Genomic DNA, 11,713 nt, shown 5'->3' with positions numbered 1-11,713 from the left:
AAAAAAACATATTTTATATGATAGAAACTTTTTAGTCCCTAAGTTGTTATTTTTTAATTGGGTAAATGATTTTCTGCTCTTACTTTTCTTATAGGGGCATTTTAATAAGAAGCTGCCTATAAAATCTGTGAGGTTCTTCTGAAGAGAAACAGAAGGAAATAGAAAGCACTGTTAACATTAAAAATTGCTTGTTATATATCTGCTTTTATAACATAGTTTCTGAAAAGCTATCCTATGCCTATGCCACTAAGCAGAGAATTTTATTAATTTTTCTAAAGTCTTTAATATGCAACCACTTTAATCAATGGTTAATTTAATCAGTGATTAAATTACATTTTAGTTCAAATTATAGGAAAAAATCTTACTTAATAAGAAAATAATTGATGTCAAGATAACTGTCCTAAAATTTGAATATATGTTAGGAAAATAAATTGTAAAGTTATTTCCTCTAATAACTCAAATAAATACAAAGCCCTAATTACTTTAAAGGGACATTCTGGTTTCAAAGTATTAGCTCGTTCAGACTGTTTAATTGTGAACAAAACAAAATGGAATGCTTTCAGTCTCAAAAGAATGAGACTTTTCTTAGTACCTAATTAGCTTTCCTGTTTTAAGGAAGAGGATTTGTTCAGTTGGGCCCCCTCTTCAAAGTGGGTCCAGTGAGCTTACATTGAACAGGGTCAGAGTCAGTAGACATGGTTTCCAAGCATGCCAGGTCCTATTTCCTTTGGCAGTACAGAAAACAGAAACTTCGGAAAGTACAGGTTATCCCACAGGCTAACAAACAACTATGCCAATTGCTCCCAAGGGTGGTTCATCACAGTTGAAAGAGTCAGTGCACTTAATTACTAGTGACATGAGCATTTGCCTCAGCCAAGTTGATTCAACTTCCTACTGAGATTGTCATCAAACAAGACAGACAAATGCCTTTTTCTTCATTTGTACTGTTATCAAAAGAGATTGAGGCAGGGTCTTAACCAAACAGTTCACAAATAGTTAATACAGTTTTATAACATAAAGCAACTATTGTCCTTTAGATATAATGAAATCATGGATATTTGAGCTTTATTTCAAACAAAAATTCCTGGAGTAATGCCATAGCATCAATTCAGTAAAATTACTGACTTTCTTCTCTCTTTACAGTTTATTATTCTAACAATGGTGTTAACTAATTTCTAATTTTCAAAATTCTTGTAATTTAAAACATAATGAAGCTTTGGAATGAGATACTCTACAGATTGGCTAATACATTCAGTGGGGATATTTCAGGACCCCATGAGCAAACTTAAGTGTTGGAAAGGTAAAAAATCAAGTATATTAATAATTTTAAATTGTACGGGCCCACCAAAATGAGCCTTAGAGAAAACTGGTAGAGGGCTGCAGAGATGGCTCCATCATTAAAAGCTAGGCTTGCCCCCAAAAACCAAAAGGAGAGCTAATAGATGTTTGACATAAACAAAAATCAAAAACAAAAGAAAATTGAAAGCAAGAGAGAGAAAAACTCCCAATTCTTTTTTGTACCTGAGTTCCCAACTTCCATGAAAAACTAATCTGTACTCATATAATCTAATGACACGTATTGATTCCATAAATTACATATTCACATAAGTTAATTATAATTTTTTAAAGCAGAGGCCGTGGTCCTTTAGCACTTTGCTGAATATTTTATCAGCAAGATGAATCAACAATCTAAATGAATGGAGAAATATTACATCATTTTTATATATATATATATATATATATATATATATATATATATATATATATATAAAATCAATATTGTCATGATGTTAAATAGGATATAGATTAAAAACAATCACAATCAAAATTATACAAATAAGCAAAAGACACAAATTAGCTAATACCCCAGTTTAAAAAAAAAAAAGAACACAGTTGGAGTAACTGATGCTAACAATCTCATCTTAATATAATCCTAAAATGGAATTTCATAATGAAAACACTGAAATTGGCTACAGAATCAATGAGCACATCAAGGGTGCTTAGAAATAAACTCACATCAATTAGTCAACTGATCATTGACAAAGAAGTTATTACAATGTAATAGAGCAAAAAATGCATCATTTCAATAATCAGTGCTGGAGTAATTGAGCAACCACATGCAAAAGAAAAGTGGAAACAGAATTTATATCTCTTATGAGAGTCAACATAAAAATTATGATAGATTTAAACATAAAATAAACTTGAAGGAAATGTGAGTGTAAAACTTAATGATCTTGGTTATTTAAATCTGTATTTTAAATACAAACCCAAATGCATAACCAACAGAAGAAACAATTAATGAACCAAAGCTTATTAAAATTAAAAATATGCTGCGTTACCAAAGATAATAACATCAGAGTGAAAATATAACAAAAATGTTTGAAGGAGCTATTTAAAAAACATTTAATAAAAACCAGCTATTAATCAATAAGAAAAATTAATTTTTAAAGTTCCAATGACTTTAACAGACATACCGTTATAGAAGATGGAATGAAACACATTGAAAAATGCTCTACTACATATTGTCATGGAAATACAGTTTACAGATACAAGATTTCACTTCATGATTTTAGAATGGCAAACATCCAAAACTTTGACACAGTCAAATGCAGGAGAGGATGTGAAGACAAGCAGCTTTCATTGCTCACAGAAGCACAGTGGAACAGGCAGTGTGTTACAAAACTAAACATATTCCTTCCAAATAAACCACCAATTGAACTCATTGGTATTTATCCCAAAGAGTTAAAATTGGTGTCCACATATGCTACTATTCATAGATTTTTATAGAAGATTAATTAATCATGCCCTGAATTTATAAACAACCAAAAAAAATCTCTCAGTAGTTGGGTACATAAACTGATATATAGGAATCTTAGTCACTGCTAAAAAGAAATGAACTGTCAATCGAAGAGCATGGAGGGACTTTAAATACATATTATGAAACAAATAAAGCCAATCTAAAGGGTCTCTATGCCTAATGATTCCAATAACAGGCACTCCAAAAAAAGTAAAGTTATGATACTTCCAAAAAGTTTAGTGGTTGATCATAATTTGGAAGGTGGAAAAGAGAGATAAATAGGTAATACACAGAGAAATATTGAGTCATAATGACAGTATATTAATATAATGGTAAACACACATCATTGTGAATTTGTTTAACTCATAGAATGTACAAAACTGTGGCCTTTGGGTGATAGCATGTCAGTACAGGTCCATCAGTTGTAACAAATATACTCCTTGGACAGAGGGGTGTAATGATTTAAATGAGAATTGCCTCCACAGGCTCATATATTTGAATGCTTAGTCATTATTAAATAAAAACTACTTGACAAGGATTAGAAGTTATGGCCTTATTTAAATACGTGTGGCCTTGTTGGAGAAAGTGTGTCACTGGGGCGTGGGCTTTGATGTTTCAAAAGCCCAAGCCAGATCCAGTGTCTCTCTTTCTTCCTGTTGCCTGAAGATCCAGGTGTAGAAATCTCAGCTACTTCTCCAGCACCGTGTCTGCCTGAGTGCCACCATGAATCCCATGATAATAATGGACTAATGGAAATTGTAAGCAAGTCTCAGTTAAACGCTGTCTTTTAGAAGAGTTACTGTGGTCATGGACTCCCTTCACAGCATGAGAATACTGACTAATATGGAGTGAGGTTGATAATGAGTAGGTCACCTTTTGGGTTGGATGGAACCCTCTACATCTTCCTCCTAGTTTTATTGGGACTTAACTACTTTAAAAAATAAGGTTAAGGGGGGAAAAATCTCATGATGTCGTCAAAATGTATGTTGATTTCTTTAGCCTTTCTGCTCAGGGTTCTACAAGGATATAATTAATTTATCAACTAGCTGGCCACTCACTGTGAATCTCTGAAAAAGATCTGCTTCCAAGCTCATTCAGGTAATTCATGAAAACCTGTTCTTTGCAGTTGTAGGGTTGGGGTCTATCCCTCACGGCTATCAGCTTTGCATCATCCTCATCTGTTATCCCAACAGGCATTGAATCTATCTTTCTCACATTTGGAATATTCCTGACTTCCCACTTCCCTTTTACCCTTCTGTTTGTTTGTTTTGTTTGAACTTAGTGAGACACTCAGTGCTCTCAGGGAGTTTGGGATTGATTACCTTAATGAAATTTGTAAATGCTTTACATAATGCTACCTAGTTTAGTGTTTGAACAACCAGGAGACAAGAGTCTTATGGTGACTATTTTTAGCATTCTGCTCATACATTGTCTAGTGGTCACATCTCCAGAATATTAAAAATCAAAGAGTAATAATAATATTTGAAAGACAATATCCCTTTTCACAGTGATTGAGAAAGTAAGTTTTAACTTTGCTGTGGCACCACTAAGGACTCTCAATGACCTTGTTCAACCAAACACCTTTGAAAACCTAAAAATACAGAAATAGGCTATTAAAGCTGAAACTGAAATAAATCAGTATGAAAGAGAAATATTTGATGCCATCAATGAAAATATTTTAAAAATCAACTTTGGTCATGGTTTACATTATGCCATGGTCACTTATATTTACTATAGGTGAACATGTGTCTCTCATTTAAACATGTGGACAGTTTCCTGTTCTCACAATAAAATTTTCATTCATATCATAAGAGCTCTTGTAAGCAAGGCACTTAACAGAAATTCGTGGGTAGCTATCACCTTTATTTAGAAACTTTAGCTGCATTTTAGATGGATATCATGAAATATGTCATTATGAAATTTACTAGAGTTTTTCATCTAGACATGAATTGATGTCCCCACAAAAACATACAAATTTTCTTTTCTTAGGCTAACACACTTCACAGGTAAGAACTCTCTCAGAGATGAACCAAATACAGGAGATGACGTTGATTTTCAAGACAATGTAGAAATAATGAGTAAAATGTGGCAGTTGACATTCAGAAATAAACAAGTCTGGCTTCTGAGACAAATTTTGAGCAATTGTAATATTTATCTCTGAGGTCTTCATAAATCTGAGGAACCTGGGGAAATATAGTTTGCTATGTTGCCTAAGGAAGGAAATAAAAAGCAAAGAGCACTGAGTGATCATATAAAATAGAAAATGTAAATGGATATGGACATTTTTCTCAGTGTTCTTATAATTTCTATAGCTTTGGTCATTAGCAATATTGGAATTTTATAAGATGATCTTATAAAACAATGTTATTCATTTTTCAATTATTTACTATTTCCCCTTGTCCTGGAGATATCATCAGGAAATCTGTCATCTTGTGTTGTTCTGATGTTCAATAGGAATGCAACTAAGATTTCATTCACCACAATGCATAACTTCTATATTCTAACCACTGCAACGTTCTATAATACCAAATGTGTTCCTTTAATAGTTCTTTCCTATTAATAGCTTTTACAAAGAGTAATTATAGGACTTTTTGAATTCTTACCTCTATATCTATTGATATGACTATTCTTTAACCCTTAAGTCTTTTAATATGGTTAATTATATTAATATTTCATTTGTAACCACTTACTAGTGTATTCATAGGACATGATCTGTGCTGTGGCAATCATAATAAGAAAGGCATACTCATGTTTTTATGAAACTGTGTGAACATGTCAACAAATGTTGGATTTAACATTTTATTTAGGGATTTGTTAAATACAATTAACTGATAGTTTTGTTTGTCCTACTTAAATATCAAGATTAAATTGACTTCTATAGCTAGCTGCCTTTTCCTTGCTAACCTTGAAAATAAGAATCATATGAGAGAAAAACATAACTTTAATTTTCCTAAAACTTAACCCATAACAATATTTGAGCTTGGCAGCAAATTCACAAAGAGGATTTACCTACTGATCTTTTTATTGTTTTATCCATTTAGATTTTGTCTTGATCACAGCTATCAACTATGTAATTTATATCTTTCAATAATTTAGTTTTTCTTTCAATAAAATTTATGTATAAATTATACATAGCATTCACCTTATGAAAAGTTTCTATTCAACCTTTTCATTCATAATAACAACTGTCTCTTCTTTTTTATGTTATTTTTGCAGTCTTGCCAGAGTTTTATCTTATTATTTAAGGAGAAAAAAAATTGATTCTGTTCACATCTATTTTTCATGTTTGCTGCCAAAGTCATTAATCCAGAAACTCATAAATGCTAAGCAAGAGATCTATCATTTAACTCCAGCCCTCTTTTTAAAATAGGATTTATTTTATAATTTAATAATGTGTATGATGTTTGTATATATGTGAATATAATATTATATATATACATATACATATATATATATATATATATATATATATATATATATATATATAACGGTATACAAGGATATCAGAAGAATGTTCTGATCCTCTGGATCTGAGGTACAGGTAGTTTGGGGCTACCCAATATAGATACTGGGAACTGATTTCTGGTGCTCTGAAAGGGCAGCAAGCACTTTTAACCTTTGAGCCATCTTTCTTGCCCCTTACTTCTTAATCTCATCTAGTATTTTTCTCCTTTCTATTACCTACCTCATCTTCAATCTCATCTAGTTTCTTGAGTTGACTGATTAAACTACTCGACATCACTATTTAAAGCAATAGTTGGACTAAAATTATGCAAAGATCATTTTTAACCTACTGAGAAATCTACTTACAAAATTCTGAATGCATAGAAAACCTTGTCTTTCTCTATAGCAGTTGACATTTGACTTTAAAGCATTGTGATCTGAAAATGTGACCCATAAATTATATATAGGTACTCCTCAAAATTCAATGTGGATTGTTCTGATAAGTCTATCTTAAACTAAAGTATCATAAGTCAAAGCTATTTTGTATGCACCTAAACTACAGAATATCAATATCATAGGTTAGCCTAATCTGCTTCAAAAATATTCGTAACTCTTAATATTCACTGAAGTCATCTAACATGAAATGTATTTCGTAATACAGACTGCTCACTTCATTGTGGGCTAAGGATTATCAGTATTTACTTTTATGATTCTGTGTCCAATTGGAAACATTGTCTCTCTGCTGTAGTCCACCATCTCAAAAACTGAAACATACTGTGTATGTTAGGCAGAACAGATTCAGAATTCCAAATTCTAAATACTCCTTCCTGAATATGCATCATTTTTATACCATCATAAAGTCTGAACATTATAAGTTTAGTCATAATTTGGGGGTGGTCTATGCATAATATATTTGTTGAAATTCTCTTACTACACCATCAATATTTATGTTTTTACTCAGGACAATCAACTGTAGTCATATATGTTGATTTCATATCAGCTTGAAGCACAAAAGCAAAATCCTTTCAGTCATTTCCCTGTTTCTACACAGCACATGCCTTGTTTTTATCTGCATATATCTCTGTGTACCCAAAAGCATAGCCTTCATAGTTATGTTGTTAAACAATGAACATATTACTTTTTTAACCCCTTGCTAGGCAACATTCTCATCTCTTCTCGTGGTTATGAAGTTCTAAATAATTCTCTGTAATTCTGTCAAATTCCACTCCATACAATTCAAGTTTCTGGTGTTAAATCTGTGAAAACCTGTAATTTTACCTCCTTCATGGTTGGGTTGCCATCTGCACAAAAACTTTCCTTTTCTGTTCTTCATAATTTTTTTTCACATTACATTTTTTTTCTTCATATTAAGATTTCCACATTTTTCAATGTTAGCAGACCCTCACAGTGGCATCTGGGAACTCTTCTGGCCACTGAAACTTTTTCAGGAGACTGCAAGAACAAGACTTCTTTTTTTCAGAATATTAATATGCCCTTTTTAATCTGAATATTTCATGAGTGTCAGTGGTATCTCCCAAGGACTAACTGAAATACAGTATGACAAGGAATTGACAAGAAAATCCAGCAGCCTCTATTAACCACCACAGTAAAGTTGTACAAAAATACAAACCAACAAAACTATTTGTAATGACTTAGTTTTTTTTTGAAAAATTGTTTTTAAGTACGTCTTTATATTGACGTGCAGTAAATTTATCATTGCTACTTTGAAAGCAGTAATAAGAATTTCTTTTAAACTCCCCATTTCTATTTTAGTAAGAGTAAAGCCAGTGATATAAATCATATAAAATAACCAAAAATTCTTTTGAGGTTCTCAATAAGTTTTTCAGTTCTGATAAGTGGTTATATTTTCATGACTTAATTAAATCTACATAATGATGAAATTATTCTTATTAGTATTATCTATGTGTAAGAAAAAATAAAACAAAAGTCCTAAAGTATACTGTTACTTAGTACAATTTCACAGATAATGTAAGTTAAGGATCCCATCTTGCAGTGGTAATGTTTAAGTTAGAAACTTATAGCAACTCTAGCATGAATAAAAATTATCGAGAGCAATATAGTCTCAAGCTAAAACACAGATCATTTTATGTTTTAAGTAAAAATTATTTCATTATAAATAACTTGCAAATAAAAAGCACCACACCATCAGATTAGCCACATCCAAATTCTACACATCTCACTGAGCTTCTATCCACTTAGAACAAGGATAGCTTCTATCCACTCACGAGCCATGTTATATCATGTTCTAAGACAGAAAGGATAATGCCTCTTTAAACAAAAATATTTTTATTTCCAACATTTCTACATTGATATTTTGTATGTGACTCAAAAAATATACACAGAATTTTTAAGTTTTTCAAACAATTTAATCTATATCTAAGGACATTTAATATTTTAAGGACAGTGTGATTTGTGATGTATTTTAACTTTCTTTTCTAACTTATACTGATTTCACATTTGCTTCCACATTTATCCCTTTCACATCTATTGTATTCACTAGATCTTCTATTGATAGGCCTCTAAAAGGTTAATCATCATTCTTATATTCTCAACATAAGATTTAAATTCATGTTTTTATAAAATCAACATCTCTATTATTAAAAAGCAAACAAACATGGAGAATAAGACACTTTTCATCTACCACTTCCTTTTCTCTATACTTATACTAAGTGTCCTATATGTTTACTATTAAAACTTTAGTTTTATCATCTATTCATTCTGCAAGCTGTTTCAGAAGTCAGACAAGACAGACATGCCCTAAGAGAAACTCTGGTATTCACTGTTAACATGAGATGTTTTCTTGAACCTTCAGTGGCTTCTGCTTTTTTTCCTATTCTATACTATTCTTTTTAAGAGCAAACCTAGTTTAACACTTGAAACTGAAATCACTGTTAATACAAAACATCTTCCAATCTGATTTATTACTACGACCTTGCTTAAACTACATACTTCACTTGAACTGGATTACAGGATTTTTTTTTTAATTCCCTCATTTGCTATCTATGCACCCATGTCCCTTCAGTGCTTCTGAATTCTCTCTTCAGTCTTCAAATTTCCATAATAAATCTGACACACAGTCTGGTTCACATGTTCTTTATTCCACACAGATCTCCCAGAAGAGCCCATATGGATGGAATTCTCATTCATTTTTAAACATTTTTGTACTATTCAAAATTCAGGTGTCCACTACCATGTTACTTTGTAGTTATGTGAGGTTTGACCCTACATACTCAATTATATCATGAGTTCCTTAATGAGAGATTACTTAATCTCTCTTTGAATGCCCCATATTATGCAATACAGAAATATTGAGAAATGTTAGCAAAATGTAATTCCAGAATGGATGTTCTTAGTTTTGGAGCATTGACAATCACTCCGGCCCACCCAGTGATAGGTAGAAAAGAAATGTAGGTAGAGACCCTCTCTCACTCATCTTTTCAACTTCACCAAAGCTCTGGAAATCAAAAGGAGAGATTTCTTTAGATTTTCTCCACTGCCATCTGCCAAGTCATCGTAGGGCTTACTACAACCAAAGCTAATAAAAACCCATGAGCTCCTTAACTTACAAGGAGCACCAGTCCATACAGAACTTCTTAAATATTCCAAAAATTTTTCAATTATTAGTATTTTCTCAATACATGTAATGTGTGCTTTAAAGAAAGTTAAGACTATATGCCTGACTATACATACACTTTGGATTCAGGATTTGGAAGAATTGAGCTAGAAATGACCCAGAAGCCAACTCCCTGAGAGCTAGTTCTTATAGTAGCAATAGATGGTATTCAAACTGCCAAGAGATAAAAACAATCAAGAGTCCAGTTCAGATGTAAGTCCTATGAGCCACAACAATGCCCAGCATGGCAAGATACCCCCAAGTGTGTAATAGTGGAACTTCTATTTTTAGGGTAAACCAGCTGTTTAATTGAACTTAAAACCCCACTCAGTTTGAGAGGGAGGAGTCATGCCTGGTACTGCACATCTATTCAACTACATGTAAGGCTATTAAAGTCATAAGCCCTAACAAAGAACCTACTTCCCTAAGCCAGTATAATTTCTCACTGTATTCTACCATATTCTAAATGCTCATCTGTATAGATAAGTGTAGCTCTCACAACTCGTCAAAGAATCCATTTTTCATAGTAGATAGAGACCATTATAGTATTCATATGTGGTCAACATGTAGACTATAACTCAACATGAGGTGTGTAACACCAATTAATACATTTACAGATCTACAGAATAACCTCAGGACTCATGACTCAGGGAAAAAAATCACAAAAGAGAGGGCAGATGGACTGTAAGAGCCACAGGACCCACACAGCTGTGTGAGACAATGTCTCTTTATTTGACAAGAAAGCTGCACCCATGAAATCTCAAAAATATGGTTACTTAAACAATACACACAAAATAATAGCACTCTATTGACATGTCAACAGCAATGGGGAAAATCTCATAGGGTCTTACCCTAGATGAAGAGTTGTAAGTAATTAACAGCTGCTGAGAGATAGAGAGTCAATCTTCAGGGAAGAACCCCAGATAGATTAGCCTATCACAAACAGTCATCCAGAAACACAGATACATACGAGCAACAACAAATGGACTCAACAAACTGTATTTATATGTGTGTGTGCAACAATAATTGAAGATGTTATGAATTTGAGAGGCAATCAGGTAGAACAGAGAGAGAGTTGTAGGAGGAAGAGGTGAAAATATAAATGCAGTACTCATGTAAGAAATTTTCAAAAAAAAATAGAAAAGAATGAAATACATTATTGAGATAAAGTGTACCTGTCATACATAAGATAAAAGTAATACTTTTTAGTAATGATTCTATTTATTCTAATTTTCTTCCTTTTCACAGATATATTTCCATCTTAGCTTTCATAATATGCATGTATATGTGAAATGCAATTTGCAAACAGTTGATGTAGTCTACTTTTTCAAATTTGTTCCATCCTCTATCTTCAGTTTAGATAAACAAATAATTATAAAATGCCTCCTTTGCTAGGTAGCATTTGGTATTACATATGTAATAATGAATAAATCACATTCTCTGTTATCATTTTGATGAAGATGAAGGAGAAAATAAAGGACATTTAAAATGATTACATTAATATCATTTAGTAAACTTCTGGTATGAGGTATTGCTATGTTTATTGAGAGTACAGGAATGACTTCCATGTTTACATATACAAAATATTAAAAAAGAGTGATGAAGCCGGGTGGTGGTGGCGCATGCCTTTAATCCCAGCACTCGGGAGGCAGAGGCAGGCGGATCTCTGTGAGTTCAAGGCCAGCCTGGGCTACCAAGGGAGTTCCAGGAAAGGCGCAAAGCGACACAGAGAAACCCTGTCTCAAAAAACCAAAAAAAAAAAAAAAAAGAGTAATGAGTTAAATAGATATTGTCACTGAAACATATTAAACAGAGGTACATTCTATGTACTCTTAGAA

This window comes from Peromyscus eremicus, chromosome 11 (genome assembly GCF_949786415.1).
Source record: "Peromyscus eremicus chromosome 11, PerEre_H2_v1, whole genome shotgun sequence".
In the NCBI taxonomy this organism is placed as follows: Eukaryota; Metazoa; Chordata; class Mammalia; order Rodentia; family Cricetidae; genus Peromyscus; species Peromyscus eremicus.
The sequence above is the reverse complement of the archived record's forward strand: the minus strand, read 5'-3'. Positions refer to the sequence as shown.